The sequence below is a fragment of the Apodemus sylvaticus genome, chromosome 11 (assembly GCF_947179515.1).
Source record: "Apodemus sylvaticus chromosome 11, mApoSyl1.1, whole genome shotgun sequence".
NCBI classification, from domain to species: domain Eukaryota; kingdom Metazoa; phylum Chordata; class Mammalia; order Rodentia; family Muridae; genus Apodemus; species Apodemus sylvaticus.
Window position 1 is genome coordinate 31,423,168 of NC_067482.1, and position 18,175 is coordinate 31,441,342.

Sequence of the window (18,175 nt, forward strand, 5' to 3'; positions counted from 1 at the left end):
AGCCTGGTCTACAGAGTGAGTTCTAGAACAGCCAGGGCTATACAGAGAAGCCCTGTATCAAAAAAGCAAAAGAGAAAAAACCCAAAAAGCTACGAGAGATTATTTTCCATGTAGATTAATTCTGTCGACTTGTTAACTACTGCCTTGTCTATATACACACTGCTGAGAATATTGCTCAGACTGCTTCTATTATAATAAATAAAAAATTCAGAAGATATTTACAGGTGAAGGAGTCTCTTTTTACTTTTGGTGCTGGAGATGGAACTTGGGACTTGCACACACAAAGCACAGGTTCTCCCACTATCTACAACTCTAGCCCCACGTTGTAGAATATAACTAGAATGTGCAGATTGGGCATTAAGTAACTTCTCCGTGGAGCACAGAATGCTACTTCAAACTCCTGGTCAGAAAATCTGCTGATAGATGTTCTAGCATTTTTTCCTGATTTGAAGTCTCTTTTCTGCAGACAAAGAATATGAGCCATGTTTCAGCATAGTCTTTTTCACTCTCAGTCAGAAATCCAGTTCTTCATGAGGAATGACAATGTCCAGCTTTGGCCCTCCTGAATTGTGTGCAAGGATAATTGTGACAGCAGCCATACACTCCAAAATGTTCATTCCCCATGGTATGCAGGCCGATTGTTGCTTCAGACAAGTAATTCTTCAGTTCATCGAATGAAATGTTTAAATTCCACATTTTCTTGAACTCCCAAACTCTCAGATAGTCTTCTTAGTTGGTTTACTCTAAACTCATCACCTTTGTTGCCACACCCTCCAATAAGGGCAAGTTTAAGAGAATGGCCTGACTCAGCTGCCTTCTCATTTAGCAATTTAGCAAAGGCTTTGATCTGCAAAGCATGAATACTTCTCATGTCTGAATTGGCCAATGGAAGCCAGTAAATATCCTGGGGTCACCTTCTTCTCATGTAAAGGGATGTCTAGAAATGTCTGCACATCACTAGTTGGATAAACAATGTTAGTGCAATGTCCAACTTTCCACAGTGAGAGAATATGGTTTAGTGTCCAAGAGGAAATAACCATGACTATGTCACTGCAAGATCCAACAAGGCTATAAATAAAATCAAATAAATAGTAATAGATGAGCTTTGTTTTGCTGAGAAGAGCATTTTTTCTAATGAAAGTCACATTATTAAATCCAGGACTTTGATTATTCACTACAGACAGCATGTCAGTGCTGATAGTGGGATAGTGAACTTAGTTTCCAACTCTGCAACCTCCCACGTATTTAAAAAGAGGAAGTGAGAAGGCATAGCCCATTGAATCAATATGAACATCAGGAACATGCTGCATCAGAGCTTCCCAGCCAAGAAGAATGGATCCAAGACTTTGGCCTGGCATGTGAAGTGAAGATAGCAGGAATCTTCCACAAGATAGCATTTTGTCAGGAAAACAAACTCTACTGGATGAACCAACTTGATGTTAAACCTTCTGAAAGCACCTTCTAGTATCTGTTGACCACTGACATTAATGTCACCAGAATACACAACATAAACACCTTCGGGATAATTTTTACAAAGAAGGAAAGCATTTCTTTTTTACTTTTATCAGAGAAGGTACAAACAATAAAAGTTTAAAAATTTAAATTAATATATTAGATTTGAATATAATCTAAAGCTTGAATTATTACATATGATTTAATATATAAAGAAAATAGGGCCCAGCAAGTAGAAGCACTTGTTTTTGAACCTAATATCTTTTTATTTAATATTTTGTGTATTTGCATTTCAAATGTTATCCCTTTTCCCAGTTTCCCCTCCAAAAACCTCCATCCCATCCCCTCTCTCCCTCCTTCTATGAGGATGCTCCCCCTCACACCCACCCACTCCCCCTCACCACCCTGGCTTTCCCCTATACTGGGCAATCAAGCTTTTATAGGACCAAGGGCTTCTCCCTCTATTTGTGTGAGACAATGCCATCCTCTACTACATATGAAGCTGGAGTCAAGGGTCCCTCCATATGTACTCTTTGGTTGGTGGTTTAGTCCTTGGGAGCTCTGGAGTTCTGGTTGGTTGATACTGTTTGAACCTAATATCTTATTATCTAAAATTTCCACTTAATAGAAAGAGAAAAATAATTCCTAAAATTTGTCTGACCCATAAATGCTTTTCTGAAACACACACACACATACAATCACACAGAAAACATACAATTTTTTAATGCTGTTCATACATTTGCTTACTTTTTGACAACTCACAGTGGGAGAAGTCATTTATGTATGTACATATTTCTTGAGCACAAAAATTTAACCATGTTTAATCATTATACATATTAAAAAGTAAAAACATGGGTATAACCAGAAGTCTATAAGGGACATCAGATCAAGCTCAGGGATTCTCTGTGCTAGGTAACCACTCTATGACCTGTTGTTGTTTGAATCATTTACTCTGTGTATACTGTGGTATATAATTTGTCTGTGGTAAATTTTGTAATTAATCCATTGCATTGCTCTTGTCAGACCAGGAAGCTTTTATAATGAATATTTCTTCCATTCACCTTACCACATCTTGAAGACCACTTACTATGTTTTTGTGACTTCATATCCCTCTTCCTTCTAAGAGGTTCTAACAAAATGACAATTTGTCACAGGAAACATTTTCCTGTCCTATAGGAAATGGATAGCTAAGTGGTTTCTGAAAAAAAAATGTACTCAGAGATTCCTATATTATTATCTGTTCATAAAAGACATTTAACACTGTGCTGTTGCTAGTACTGCGAATGACACAGACCAGATACACAGGCATTAGAATTCAAACAGTAGGACTGAACAGGTTTTCTTTTGGATGATCTCTGAAAATATGTGGAATTTGATGGGAGCACCTTATTTACTTATGAGACAGATTAAGCCCTAAGTTGCTTTTTGTGTTTATCTCGCAAAAGTTTGTATACTAATAGTTGAAAAAATTTGGTAGATTTTGCGTAAATTTATGAAATTTTTATATTTTTATTATTTTAAATTTTGTGTATGTGAACACATCTGGGTAGAGGGATGTACATTAGAATGAAGACATACATGGAAGTCAGAGGTCTCCTGAACATAGAGCTACAGGCATTAATGAGTCACCCAACAGTAGTTCATAGTCACAGAAATATGAGTATCTGAAGATTAACATGAACCCTTAACTCCTGACCTGCCCCACTAGTACCTCTTTTTAACTTCCTTGAGTTATTATAGTGATCATTCATTTAGGATAGTATCTTCTAAGAACACCATAGAAAAGACATGGTTTTTATGTTTAAGGAATAGAAGAAAGGATAATGAATTTAAATAAATGGCAAATGCATTTCATACAAGAAGCAAATTTTAAATGACAACTCTTTGGATGTAGTAATGAACAATGGCACTTAGTATAATTCAAAGTTAAGACTATTTCCCCTTTAGAAATTTATGGCTCTGGCTGATAAAAAGTTAATATAATGGTCAAAGCCACTAATATATGAAGACTCTGTAAGGAAAGATGAGTTCCAGAAACAAAGGGTAAATATTAAAGAGTAAACTAAGCTACTCTAGTCTCGTGCCTGATCCATCATTTGTCAACTTACTCTTTTTAAGAATTATGACCTAAGAATTAAAAGGTATTGGCATATTGGAAGTTCTGCGTTAAGATGCCCGGAAGGAAACCAGTGGAAGACTGACTAAAGGAAAAGTTCTCAGCCAGCAAATAAAAAGAAAATTTAAAGAACTCTCCTCCTCAGGCAATCTTCAAATAAGGTATAGACTTTCACTTTTCCATCTGCTGTGAGGTATTAGTTCAGACAAAGTCACATTACAGAACTTCAGTGCAAAACTATTCTCCTAAATGGGAATCTGCAACACTCATCTGTGAACAGTCATAAAGATTTCCTGATTGCGAGCCTGGTAGATAGAATATTTTTGTACACTATGTAAAGATTATCTTTGTGTATTTAAAATACTGATTTTGTCCTCATATCTTGTTTTAGTCTAGATATGGCATTGAAATACTTAGACCAAGAATCTCCTGTCTCAAGTGTGTGTAAACAATTCTTGCCATTTATTCTCTGCCTTGTCAATAAATGATGATCACCCATTGGGTGGGCAAAATAGAAACTAGAACAGGACGCCCACCAGCCAGAGGAAGGAGAAAGGAGAGAGGGAGAGGGGAGAGAGGAGCTGTGAGGGTGGAGGAATTGGAGCCAGGGGAGGGGTCCTGAGGGAGATCACAGAAACACAACTGAAGCCGAAAGAGTCAACCAATAATAATACGCACGTATCATAGGATGAGGCCTGAAGGTAGCCAGATAAGCATAGGAGGTTAAGGTAGATTATTTCGCTTCTCAGTTATTGAGGTGCAGTTTTAAATAAATATTGTTTTTTTTCTGGGTGGTTGTTGGGAACTAGCATGGGTAAAGGAAGACTGCAACAACATTAATTCCCTGCTTGTATTCATATTAAGGATAATTCATTTATAGATCCTCCTCACAACTAAATGCATTGTATGGAGAGTAAAATAAAATATAACTTTCCGTTATATGAATATCGCACCATGACTGCCTGTACCCATTCTCAGTATCAGATTATTCGACGTGTTTTTCTAGGCTTTAACTTTTCTTTATCTTTAACATATTTTCATGGGCTTTTTATTTTTTGGTATGAAATGCTCTTTTTGAACATTTCTCTTGGTGATGTTTGAACTCAAATTAGGAATTAACAAAATATACATACTTTAATGCTGAGTCTATCAATGTGTATAACCTTTCATGCCATCTTGCTATCGAATTTCCATATAAAAACCCTTTCAGGACAATAAATATGCAGTAAATACTGAAAGATTACATAATACAAACAACTTCTATGTAATGACTCTGTCTTTTGGCACAAAACAAAGTAATAATGGAAAGACACATTGATATTCACAGTATATTGAATTGCTAACCATGCATCTAGGTTGTTTTGCAAAATAGGTAGTGATGAAAATTATTGAATTGTACTAAATATATTTATTTATTTATTGGTTTTGATAATTTCATCTACATATACAATTAATAATTAATAATCATTTTCCATCTCCTTATACTAACTTCATTATTTCCAACTAATACAACTCTTATTTGCAAGCCATTTGTTTATTTATTTATTATGTTCATATCTTGTGGAGGTGGCCAGAGCTACTTTACATTCATCAATGCAATGGGCACCTCAGATCCAAAGACAGGATTTAATAGCACTAGCCTCTATACTCTAGGCAGTCCATTTCTTAAACAATAGCTTGTTTTACAAAACATTTAATTCTGTCTATATCATAAACTCAAATATATATTTATATCAATTTGAAAATATCATCCTAAGTGAGGTAACCCAATCACAAAAGAATACACATGGAATTCAATCACTGATAAGTGGATATTAATTAGCCCAGATGCTCTGACTTCTCAAGACACAGTTAGCATATCAAATGATACCCAAGAAGAGGGAAAGAGAGGGCCCTGGTTCTGAAAAGAGTTGATCCAGCATTATAGGGGAATACCAGGACAGGGAAATGGGAGGGGGTGATTGGGAAATGGGCAGAGGGAAGAGGGCTTATGAGACTGATGGGGAAGGGGGAACCGGGAAAGTGGAAAGCATTCGGAATATAAACAAAGAATATAGAAAAGAAAAAAAAAGAAAAAAAAAGAAAAAACAAAAAAAAGAAAGAAAATATCATTCTCATGTTTTGAAAGTTGTCAGTTAATAACTAACCAATTCTATCCTTTCAATTTGCCTGATGTCTTAGTCAGGGTTTCTATTTCTGCACAAACATCATGACCAAGAAGCAAGTTGGGGAGGAAAAAGTTTATTCAGCTTACAGTTACAAATTGCTTTATCACCAAAGGAGGTCAGGACTGGAACTCAAGCAGGTCAGGAAGCAGGAGCTGATGCAGAGGCCATGGAGGGATGTTTCTTACTGACTTGCTTAGCTTGCTTTCTTATAGAACCCAAGAATATCAGCCCAGGGATGGCATTACCCACAAGGGGCCCTCCCCACTTGATCAGTAGTTGTGATCTCATGGAGGCACTTGCCCAACTGAAGTTCCTTTCTCTGTGTCAAGTTACCACACAAAACCAGCCAATATACCTGCCTATGTGTCAATCAACATCACTGTCTTCATCCCAGCCTTGAAAATGCTTCCAATTACATTTGTAGAATTTCAGTACTTGAGAAGAATTCAGTCTGAGTAGCACAGAATTAATCTGATGTCAACAGCAAGAAATCTTATAGATTTAATGTTAAGGCATGTAACCTGAAAAATATTGTCTTCAAGTTGTTTTTTTTAAAATAGACCATTTTTAATATACTGCAGTGCCTAATGCACAGCATGGTTGAAATGTGGATCAGAAAAGAGAATGGAGTACAGTGGTCATATCTGAAGTCACATAATCTGGATGCACATATTTTCTATTGGTTTTTCTCAAAAATCTTTATAGAGGCTGGCCAATGAAAATTAGCTATTAAAATTTATATATGGAGTTTTTTCTTTGTTTGTTTCATTACAAATTAAAAATGGAATCAGCTTGTTAATGATGGGCTGGGAGGAATTGTGTAAAATAGGCTCAATCCAGAAAAAAAAATACATCTTTTGATGCAATTGAAGGCTGTTGAAGAAATGCAATCAATTTGAGTATCTGTCTGATGAATACTTGTTCATAATATTTAAAACATTAGAATTCTTTCACTGTTTTCTTCAGATAAGAAGCTTTTTTTATTAGATACACTCTTTATTTACATTTCAAATGTTGTTCCCTTTACTAGTTTGCCCCGCAAGAAAATCCCATAAACAATCTCTCCTCCCCCTGTTCCCCAATCAACCCTCTCCGGCTCTCCTGTCTTGGTATTTCCCTATACTTAAGCATAGAGCCTTCTAAGGACCAAGGGCCTCTCCTCCCTTTGGTGTCCAACAAGGCCATCCTCTGCTGCCTATGCATCTGGAGCCATGGGTAACTCCATGTGTACTCTTTGGTTGATGTTTTTTTTTCCCCCCTGGGAATATGGATGGCTCATATTATTGTTCCTCCTATGAGGTTTCAAACCCCTTCAGCTCCTTAAGTCCTTTCTCTAGCTCCTCCATTGGGGACCCTATGCTCAGTTCAATGGCTAGCTGAGAGTGGTCCACTCTGTATTTTTCATGCACTAGTAGAGCCTCCCAGGTGACAGCTATAGCCACCTCTGATCAGCAAGCACTGATTGGGTTTTGTAACTGTATCTGGAATGGATCCCTAGCATATACCCAGAGGATTCCCCCGCATGCAATAAGGACACATGATCCACTGTGTTCATAGCAGCCCTATTTATAATAGCCAGAAGCTAGAAAGAACCCAGATGTCCCTCAACGGAGGAATTGATACAGAAAATTTGGTATATTTACACAATGGAATATTACTCAGCTATTAAAAAACAATGAATTCATGAAATTCCCAGGCAAATGGGTGGAACTGGAAAGTATCATCCTGAGTGAGGTAACCCAATCACAAAAGAACACACATGGTATGCACTCACTGATAAGTGGATATTAACCCAGAAGCTTGGAATTCCCAAGACACAATTCACAGATCAAATGAAGCTCAAGAAGAAGGAAGAACAAAGTATGGATATTCTGGTCCTTCTTAGAAGGGGGAACAAAATACCTACAGAAGGAGATACAAAGTGTAGAGCAGAGTCTGAGGGAATGATCATTTAGATGACAAACATAAAAGGTTCAATCCCAACTGTAACTCCCATTTTAGACTAGGGACCAATTATTAAAAAGTACCTTCCTCCTCAAGTTTAACTTCAAAGCTTGTTTTCTTTAAAATGTCACCCACTTTCAGCCCCATTGGATCAAAGCATGCTGCCTTGTGTGTTTTCTCTTGCTATGTACCACAGTTGTAAAAATTAATGTTCTTAAAAGTAATTAATATGAACACGAAATAAAAGTCTATAATCTCCTGATTCTCACTGATCAACGTTATAAGTGTCACAGCTGAAAGAAAATTCTTACTGACCTGTATGTAAGTATAAAAAGTTTTCCCAACTGAGAAAAAAAGAGAAATCCTCAAGCCACCAAGCTCCCTTAAAATGAAAGTAAATAGCGGTCCTGCCCAATGCAGGAAGGAGGTCTACAGACATATACTTATGTAATAAATCATGTATGAAGTACCATAAATCTGAGATAAATTTTCAAATCACTTTTAATATACAATTTTACTGTCTATAAAAGCTGTTTGTAGGACTTTCAGGAACACTTTAATTAAATCAGCATATATTATAAACATGAATGAACACGTATATATATATTGCTGTATTTATGCATACATATCATATTTTGCGTTTTTAAGCATTAAGGTATATATCAAATGATTAATTAATTATTCATTCAATTATTGCAGTTATATAGGTGATATGGGTGATATTTTTTACAGTGAATTAATGTCATGCTTCTCATAGGAGATTAAATATAATCTTCTGAAACAGTTTTTCTTACACTATAAAAACCCATGATACTCCTTAATTTTATTATATTTTAATAAATAATATTAATTGTAAATTAACTACAATATTAATATTTTACAAATGCTCATAAAAATTCTGCTTAAATACTTACAGAAATCTTGAATAAAATCAACATTATGCTTATTTGTTTTATATAAATATAATGGTTGCATGTATAATAAACCTGGAATTCCACTAAGAGTTTAGTGATGCCTTAAGGTTTTGTAAGTCCAAGTTTGACCTGAAGGGGAATGAACACTAATGCCAGAAGTAGTCTGTTGCTAACATTATCGTGATTTTCTAAAGTCAATTCACCCCAATGGAACTAACTTATCTGTAGTTTTTGTGGTCTGTAACTTTATATTATATTTATGTTATCAAAAACACAAAATAACGATGTAGAAATTATCTAGGGAATTGTTTTTCAATTGTTACTGCCAAGCTATCCTGGTTTTTCTAACTAAACATTTTAAGTGTGAGAACTAGATGTTTTTAAATTCCCGTGGCACCTGAAATCTTGAGTTTTCTTTTGATACTTTTAAATGTACATCTTCTTAAAGTATCAAATGCAAATATACAAGTTTTGATTATTTTTTCAGTGAAGAAAATTGCCATATGACATTTTTCACAGATGAAGAAAGAAGACATATGGTAGAGAGTCTCTGTGAGACTTACAAGTCAGTGTACACTGCCAGGGATAAGATTTTAAATCTGTATTTTACAACAAGTCATCCAAAAGCATATGTACAAAGGGCATTGTTTATAATATTTGAAAAACACATATATGTTTTATTAATTATCTATTAATCACAGAAAAGTCCATTAATAATATCAATTTGACTGACTAGTATAATATTTCACATAGTAGAATTGTATTGTATATTTTTAGTGTATGTAAATATTTTGATATGTAAATTACATTAGGTATAGGTGCAAAACGAATTAAGTACCTCCTAAAGACAAGTTCATTCATACATGCTGGTGAACACTGACAACCAAGGAATAGTAAGACAGTCTAAAGAACGCATTATCATAGCCACTTGACACATGGTTTTCAATCTAATTCTTAAAATATAAACATTGTTAAAATGTTAGCTCTTTGACAGATTCATTTTTTAATTTGAATAAAGTATGTTTACAAGGAAAAATATTGTTAACAAAACCCAAATTAGTGTATATACATACATACATACTTACACACACACACACACACACACATATATATATATATATATACACATCTATATCTATAAATATATATAATATGTACATCTACATAATTTATTCCCATTAATGTAAATGTTGCTAGTAGACTGGTTAGTTGTCTCTATGTTTTATATTTTCATATGCATATTTGTGAAAATATGGAAGGGGACAATTGTGATAGTCACCAAATATTATTAGTAATTATTATTTGGGTTATATATTTAATAATGAGTTAGATAGTAAATGATATTAATGATGTTGATTTTTTCTTTAAATTGAAATTTGCTATGGATTTTTATTAATGTATTTCCTGTGTGCATATTTTCCTTACTTGTTATTATCACCCTGCCAAACTTTAGATGAATAGAATTTTCTTATTTTTTCAAATTTTCTGGGCCAAAGAATTTTTCTTACTTTTCCAAATTTTCTAAGATGGAAAAAAATCTACTTAACGAGCTTTTAATGTGAAACATTTTAAAAAAAAAACATCTGCAGAAGGGAAAGAATGTGTTCACCTTGTGATAATAATTATTACTCAGTGTAATCTTTCCAATATATTTCTTTTTTTTAATTTTTTTATTCGATATAATTTATTTACATTTCAAGTGATTTCCCCTTTTCTAGCCCCCCCCACTCCCCGAAAGTCCCGTAAGACCCCTTCTCTTCCCCTGTCCTCCCTCCCACCCCTTCCCAGTTCCCCGTTCTGGTTTTGCCGAATACTGTTTCACTGAGCCTTTCCAGAACCAGGGACCACTCCTCCTTTCTTCTTGTATCTCATTTGATGTGTGGATTATGTTTTGGGTATTAAAGTTTTCTAGGTTAATAACCACTTATTAGTGAGTGCATACCATGATTGACCTTTTGAGTCTGGGTTACCTCACTTAGTATGATGTTCTCTAGCTCCATCCATTTGCCTAAGAATTTCATGAATTCATTGTTTCTAATGTCTGAATAGTACTCCATTGTGTAGATATACCACATTTTTTGCATCCACTCTTCTATTGAGGGATACCTGGGTTCTTTCCAGCATCTGGCAATTATAAATAGGGCTGCTATGAACATAGTAGAGCATGTATCCTTATTACATGGTGGGGAATCCTCTGGGTATATGCCCAGGAGTGGTATAGCAGGATCTTCTGAAAGTGAGGTGCCCAGTTTTCGGAGGAACCGCCAGACTGATTTCCAGAGTGGTTGTACCAATTTGCAACCCCACCAGCAGTGGAGGAGTGTTCCTCTTTCTCCACACCCTCTCCAACACCTGCTGTCTCCTGAATTTTTAATCTTAGCCATTCTGACTGGTTTAAGATGAAATCTTAGGGTTGTTTTGATTTGCATTTCCCTAATGACCAATGAAATTGAGCATTTTTTAAGATGCTTCTCCGCCATCCGAAGTTCTTCAGGTGAGAATTCTTTGTTTAACTCTGTACCCCATTTTTTAATAGGGTTGTTCGGTTTTCTGGAGTCTAACTTCTTGAGTTCTTTATATATATTGGATATTAGCCCTCTATCTGATGTAGGATTGGTGAAGATCTTTTCCCAATTTGTTGGTTGCCGATCTGTCCTCTTGATGGTGTCCTTTGCCTTACAGAAACTCTGTAACCTTATGAGGTCCCATTTGTCAATTCTTGCTCTTAGAGCATACGCTATTGGTGTACTGTTCAGCAACTTTCTCCCTGTACCGATGTCCTCAAGGGTCTTCCCCAGTTTCTTTTCTATTAGCTTCAGAGTGTCTGGCTTTATGTGGAGGTCCTTGATCCATTTGGATTTGAGCTTAGTACAAGGAGACAAGGATGAATCAATTCGCATTCTTCTGCATGCTGACCTCCAGTTGAACCAGCACCATTTGTTGAAAAGGCTATCTTTTTTCCATTGGATGTTTTCAGCCTCTTTGTCGAGGATCAAGTGGCCATAGGTGTGTGGGTTCATTTCTGGATCTTCAATCCTGTTCCATTGATCCTCCTGCCTGTCACTGTACCAATACCATGCAGTTTTTAACACTATTGCTCTGTAGTATTGCTTGAGGTCAGGGATACTGATTCCCACAGAATTTCTTTTGTTGCTGAGAATAGTTTTAGCTATCCTGGGTTTTTTGTTGTTCCAGATGAATTTGATAATTGCTCTTTCTAACTCTGTGAAGAATTGAGTTGGGATTTTGATGGGTATTGCATTGAATCTGTATATTGCTTTTGGCAAAATGGCCATTTTAACTATATTGATTCTACCGATCCATGAGCATGGGAGGTTTTCCCATTTTTTGAGGTCTTCTTCCATTTCCTTCTTCAGAGTCTTGAAGTTCTTGTCATACAGATCTTTCACATGTTTGGTAAGAGTCACCCCAAGATACTTTATACTGTTTGTGGCTATTGTGAAGGGGGTCATTTCCCTAATTTCTTTCTCAGCCTGCTTATCCTTTGAGTATAGGAAGGCCACTGTAGGCTTTATCCCGGGAATACAGGGTTGGTTCAATATACGGAAATCCATCAATACAATCCACTACATAAACAAACTCAAAGAAAAAAACCACATGGTCATTTCATTGGATGCTGAAAAAGCATTTGACAAAATTCAGCATCCTTTCATGCTTAAAGTCTTGGAGAGAACAGGAATTCAAGGCCCATACCTAAACATAGTAAAAGCAATATACAGCAAACCGGTAGCCAGCATCAAACTAAATGGAGAGAAACTTGAAGCAATCCCACTGAAATCAGGGACCAGACAAGGCTGCCCCCTTTCTCCTTATCTTTTCAATAGTGTACTTGAGGTACTAGCTCGGGCAATTCGACAACATAAGGAGGTCAAAGGGATACAAATTGGTAAGGAGGAAGTCAAACTATCATTATTTGCAGACGACATGATAGTCTACCTAAGTGACCCAAAAAACTCCACTAGAGAGCTCCTACAGCTGATAAACAACTTCAGCAAAGTGGCAGGTTATAAAATCAACCCAATATATTTCTTAAATTGAAAGAAAACTGTGCCATTCTTAGATCATCTTTTCATGAACTAAAATTGGTATTTTAAGTGACCTATAGTGGAAAAACTATTCTTTTTTTGTTAAAATTTTAATTTTTTTGTTTGTTTCTCCTTGGGCATAGTGATTTATTTTTAATCTCAGGGCTCAGGAGGCAGAAGCAGGCGTGTAACTGAGTTTGAAGACAGCCTAGTCTATAAAGAGTGTTTTAGGACACCTATGGCTACATAGTGAGACCCTGTGTCAAAAATAATTCTTTGCATTTCAACAAAAATTTATATTGATTTGAACAAGTAATATTTTATTAGTCATTATAAAGGAATGCACCTGCCATGTTTTTTAAAAATTATTTATTTTACCTTCTCTTTTATGAGAATGCTGTATACAGAACGTTTTTGTTTGTTTGTTTGTTTGTTTTGTTTTGTCTAATTTTTTCGATTATTTTATTTAGTTACATTTCAAATGTTGTCCCCCTTCCCAATTTCCCCTGTGCAATTCCCTTATCCCATCCCTCCTCCCCCTGCCTCTATGAGGGTGCACACACCCACCCACCCACACACCCACACCCCCCCACACACACACACACACTCCCAGCTAATGTCCTAGCATCAGTAACACTGGGGTATTGAGCCTCCACAGGACCAAGGGCCTCCCCCTGCCACTGATTCCAGATAAGGCAGTCCTCTTGTATAGATACTGCTAGAGCCAGGGGTCACTCTTTGGTTGGAGGTTTAGTACCTGAGAATTCTGCATAGTCCAGTTAATTGATATTTTTCTTCCTATGTGGTTGCAATCCCCTTCAGCTCTTTCAGATCTTGCCCTAGCTTTTCCACTGGGGTCCTTTTGCTCAGTCTGATGCTTGGCTAAAAGTATCCATATCTGTATTGGTCTGGCGTTGGCAGACCTCTCATGGGACAGCTCAACCAGGCTCCTAGCAGCAAGTGTTTTTTGGCAGCATCAATATTGTCTGGCTTTGGTATCTGCAGATGAGATGGATCCCTAGGTGGGGTGACTATTAATCTTGTGGTTTATATTAACATTGTTGTGAACTTTTAAACATTCAAGTTTAAATTTTATTCAATTGGAAAATAATTTTAGAAGAAAATTTCAAACCAGAAACCAACATATGAAAAATAATGTTCCATATTATATAACTTTTTAATTACTGAATCATTTTACTTGCTGTTGAGTGATATATATATATATATATATATATATATATATATATATATATATATATATATATATATATAAAGATATGGAAAACAGTTTTGGAAGCCTTTAACTTAATTTAATTTGTTTGGAACAGGTAATGTTCTGTTAGTTATTATGAAGGAATATGTCTGTCATTTTTGTTTTAAAATTATTTTAAAATTATTTTACATTGTTTTTGTATCAGAATGCCACTAGAGCAAGCAAGGAAAGAAAAAATACAAAATGAGTGAAATATAACTGTAAATGTCACATTTATTTCCTCAGATGAAGTGAATTGATTAGAGCTTGACCCAAGCTGTGTGAATGCACAGCTTTGACTGAGATCACAGATTTCCTTCTCTCGTCTAAATATTTCTAGCCATAGACCTGGAAGCTTCTAGCCGAAGTGCAATTTAATCTTCCAAGCTGACTGATTCAATCTGGCTTCTCCGGGCTTCTGACTGAATTGCCTCTGCCTATATTTTGTAATCCAGATCATGTCTTTGGATGTGATTTCTTGCCAGAACAACCATGTTGCTGGAATAAAATTCCTCTGCACAAAACCAACCTTCCAATAAACCAATACACAGCACAGTTAGAGCAGAAGATACAGAGATATATTTAAGCGCAAAACCCAACCATATTAATTCTAGTAAATGACTTTCTTGTTATATGAAATTTGTGTCCAAAGATCTCTGAATGTACTTGATCCAATCCCATAAATGAGTAAATCACACAGCAGTTTGAACTCATAATCTTAGGCAGTTCATTCTTGCCTGAAATACATATTTACATGGGGGAATACCAATGGGTTACAAGGATCAGGAAATTATTATTGAGAGAGGTAGAATAAACAGAGGAGCATGATTGCACATACTCTAAGACATATCCGGGTAAGAGCACCACATCTATCATAGATAAGTCTCCTGAATGTTTTGCCATCAAATAGATGTTTTCTTGTAATGACTATAATCATTCTTTCTGTTTCTTTGCCTCAGTGTATTTCTGTTTCTGTTGCTCTCTCTGTTTCTCTCTGTCTCTTTCTCTCTCTTTCTCTTTCTAATCTCAATATTTCTCTCAGTATCTTTCTGTAAGACATAGTCTCACGTAGCTTAAATTTTGTAGGCAACAAAGATATTTGTCCTCCACTCCATTGCACACAAGTTCCAATGCCTTACTCTTTTGAAGTTTTACTTTTTCATGAAGACACACACTGTTTTACATTGAGAACAGAAAAAAATGTTTTAATAATGCGAGAGTAAAGGAAAAATATCTCCAAAGTAGTTCTGTGTTCAGATATATTGTATCTATTCCTTCCTTGTGTGCATCTGTGTGTGTGTGTGTGTGTGTGTGTGTGTGTGTGACTAATGCTGTTAAAAAGGGAGGAAGAAGACAGATTAATTAATCAATATCTCCTGTGGGTGTTTAACAGAAAGGCCAATGAAAAGGCCAGGCACTGTCATTATCTCTATGTGGTCTGATTACAGTGATTTTGTGATCCAGAAAAAAAAAATGTTGAAAAAAAGAGGAGAAATTCCCTTGAGCTTATATTATAAATATAACTTTGGAAAGAAGAAAAAGCTATGACATCTAGATAAAAGGGCTTACTTCCACTCAAAATCTAGCAGTCCCTTATATTGAAATATGTGATTAAGTTAAATTGTCATAGCCAGAATTATTATTATCTTATGCTGACACTGTATATATATTAACAAGTCTAGGGGCTCTGCTTATCAAATGAAAATTCAGCAGGAAACTGCAAAGTATCTCACTGTGTATAATACACCTACACAGGTAGATACACAAACAGATACATACATGCACACAGACCATACTCCCATATATAGACGTGAAGATATACACACATATATACATACACACACATTACATATGCAATTACCAATATAATGATATTTAGATAAAGGCACAGTCAACTAACCTAAATGAGAGTAAAATATATGAAAAAGTATTCAATATCTTACATCAATACAGATTGTCAAAATAAAAAATTAATTACATCCACCTATAGACTTGCTAAGTTCTGAAATACCAGCTTCAAATTTTTGTGTTGGCAAGACAGTACAGCAACATGATTTCTTGTTTATTGCTGGTGAAATACAATATGGTGCAGCCACTTGGGAAGACAGTTTGGCAGGTTCTTTAAAAGTAAATATTGCATTAAAATAAAATATAGATATTATGATTCTACATATTTACACAAATGAATGTGAAATATATGTCCACCCAAAATGTGTCCTCAAATATTTATACTACAGTGAGATTCAGAATGCTAAAATTTAGAAACAACATTCTTGTAGAAGACAGTGAAGAAAACTGGTGTGATGGCTAATTTTATATGCTAATCCACAGATTTTTGGATAAGAGTAAAACTTAAATTTGCTAGCTGTAAGCAAATTACATTATATATTATTCTGTGTAGAGGTTAATTATTTGGATGTCATCAAAGGGGAAACACCTTTGGGTTTGTTCTATACCATGGGCACTCCTAACTCATGAACAAGTTTCCCATCTTGTAGATTTTGAATAATAATGGAATATGTCATATTCTTGCAATAAATATAATTTCATGTTTATGCACTTTCTTTATTCTATTTCTCTGGAGAAAGTGACAAATATACTATTTCACATCCACAGTATTGTAAATAAAAGGTAGAACGAGCCAGCAAACAACACAAACTTATCAAACTTGTGTTTGTAACTGCATTTTTAGTATAAAGGGATTTGCAGTCCCATAGGAGGAACAACAATCTGAACCAACCAGTACCCCAGAGCTCCCAGGGACTAAACCACAAACCAAAGAGTACACATGGAGGGACCCATGACTGCAGCCACATATGTAGCAAAGGATGGCCTTTTAGGTCATCAGTGGAGGAGAGGCCCTTGGTCCTGTGAAGGCTTGATGGTCCAGTGTAAGGGAATGCCAGGACAGGGAAGCAGGAGTGGGTGGGTTGGTGAGCAGGGTGAGGGGGGATGGGATAGGGAGTATTAGGAGGGGAAACTAGGAAAGGGGATAACATTTAAAATGTAAGTAAAGAAAATATCTAAAAAATAAAAAAGTATATTTTTCCAGTAAAGTAATAATACACTTCTTCTATCATCCACTGTTGAGCATAATTATCTTCTGTCCCTTTAGAAATCCCACCATACTGTTTCTCATGCTGAAGGAGGATTTTGCATGCAAAAATGTGGACTCTCAAATTGCATATTCAGAAACCACCCTCAGTCCCTGCTCTTATCTGATTGAGAACCCCCACAGATAAGAAGCATGGCTTATCTATGAAGTATAAAATTAAGATGATTAAAGAATGTAAGTAGTATGACATATTTTCTGAAAACTTTTGAGCATAAACTCTCTGCATCCAGGGGAGATGAAATATGGTCTTGAAAAAAGTAAGAAGATGATATGGATTACATTGAATGTGTTTTGATAAGAAAACCTTCCAAACCCATGGTTAATTTATATTCTCTATTACAACAAAATACAATAGATCTGGAAGTTTATGAATAATAATTTATTCCCTACACTCTTAAAATGGAATGACTAAGACCAAGGGACTGATAGGTTCTATGTATAGGAAACACTTGCTTTGTACTTCTGAGGTATTGCTTTATGATGCCTTCCTCCAGAGAAAAGAAACATTGTGATTTAATATGCAAAATAGCCAGAAAAGTCCAACTGGAAAAGGTTATTCAGCTTTAAACTACTGTTTAATGCCATAAATGGAGGTTTCATCTTTATAATTTTATATCTTCATAAATGTTCCACTTCTACACAGTGTCATACCAACTTTCTATAACAAGTTTTGACCATAGAAGATGCCTTTCAATTTTTTAATTGGATATTTTATTTATTTACATTTGAAATGTTATCCCCTTTCTTGGTTTCCTCTCTGCAAACCCCCTATCCCATGCCCCTTTACCCGGCTTCTATGAGGGTGCTCTTCCACCTACCTACCAACTCCCACCTTACCGCCCTAGCAACCCCTACACTGGGACATCAAACCTTCACAGGACCAAGGGCCTCTCATTCCATTGATCCATAACAACCTTTTCTTTTTTTTTTTTTTTTTTTTTTATTATTCGATATAATTTATTTACATTTCAAATGATTTCCCCTTTTCTAGCCCCCCCACTCCCCGAAAGTCCCGCAAGCCCCCTTCTCTTCCCCTGTCCTCCCACCCACCCCTTCCCACTTCCCCGTTCTGGTTTTGCTGAATACTGTTTCACTGAGTCTTTCCAGAACCAGGGGCCACTCCTCCTTTCTTCTTCTACCTCATTTGATGTGTGGATTATGTTTTGGG

General features: G+C 35.8%; 1 pseudogene; it reads right to left on the reverse strand.

Moving 5' to 3' along the window:
• Positions 1-218: 218 nt before the first annotated feature.
• The window catches only part of LOC127696736 (GDP-Man:Man(3)GlcNAc(2)-PP-Dol alpha-1,2-mannosyltransferase-like), a 29,770-nt pseudogene continuing 11,813 nt past the window's right edge, over positions 219-18,175 (reverse strand).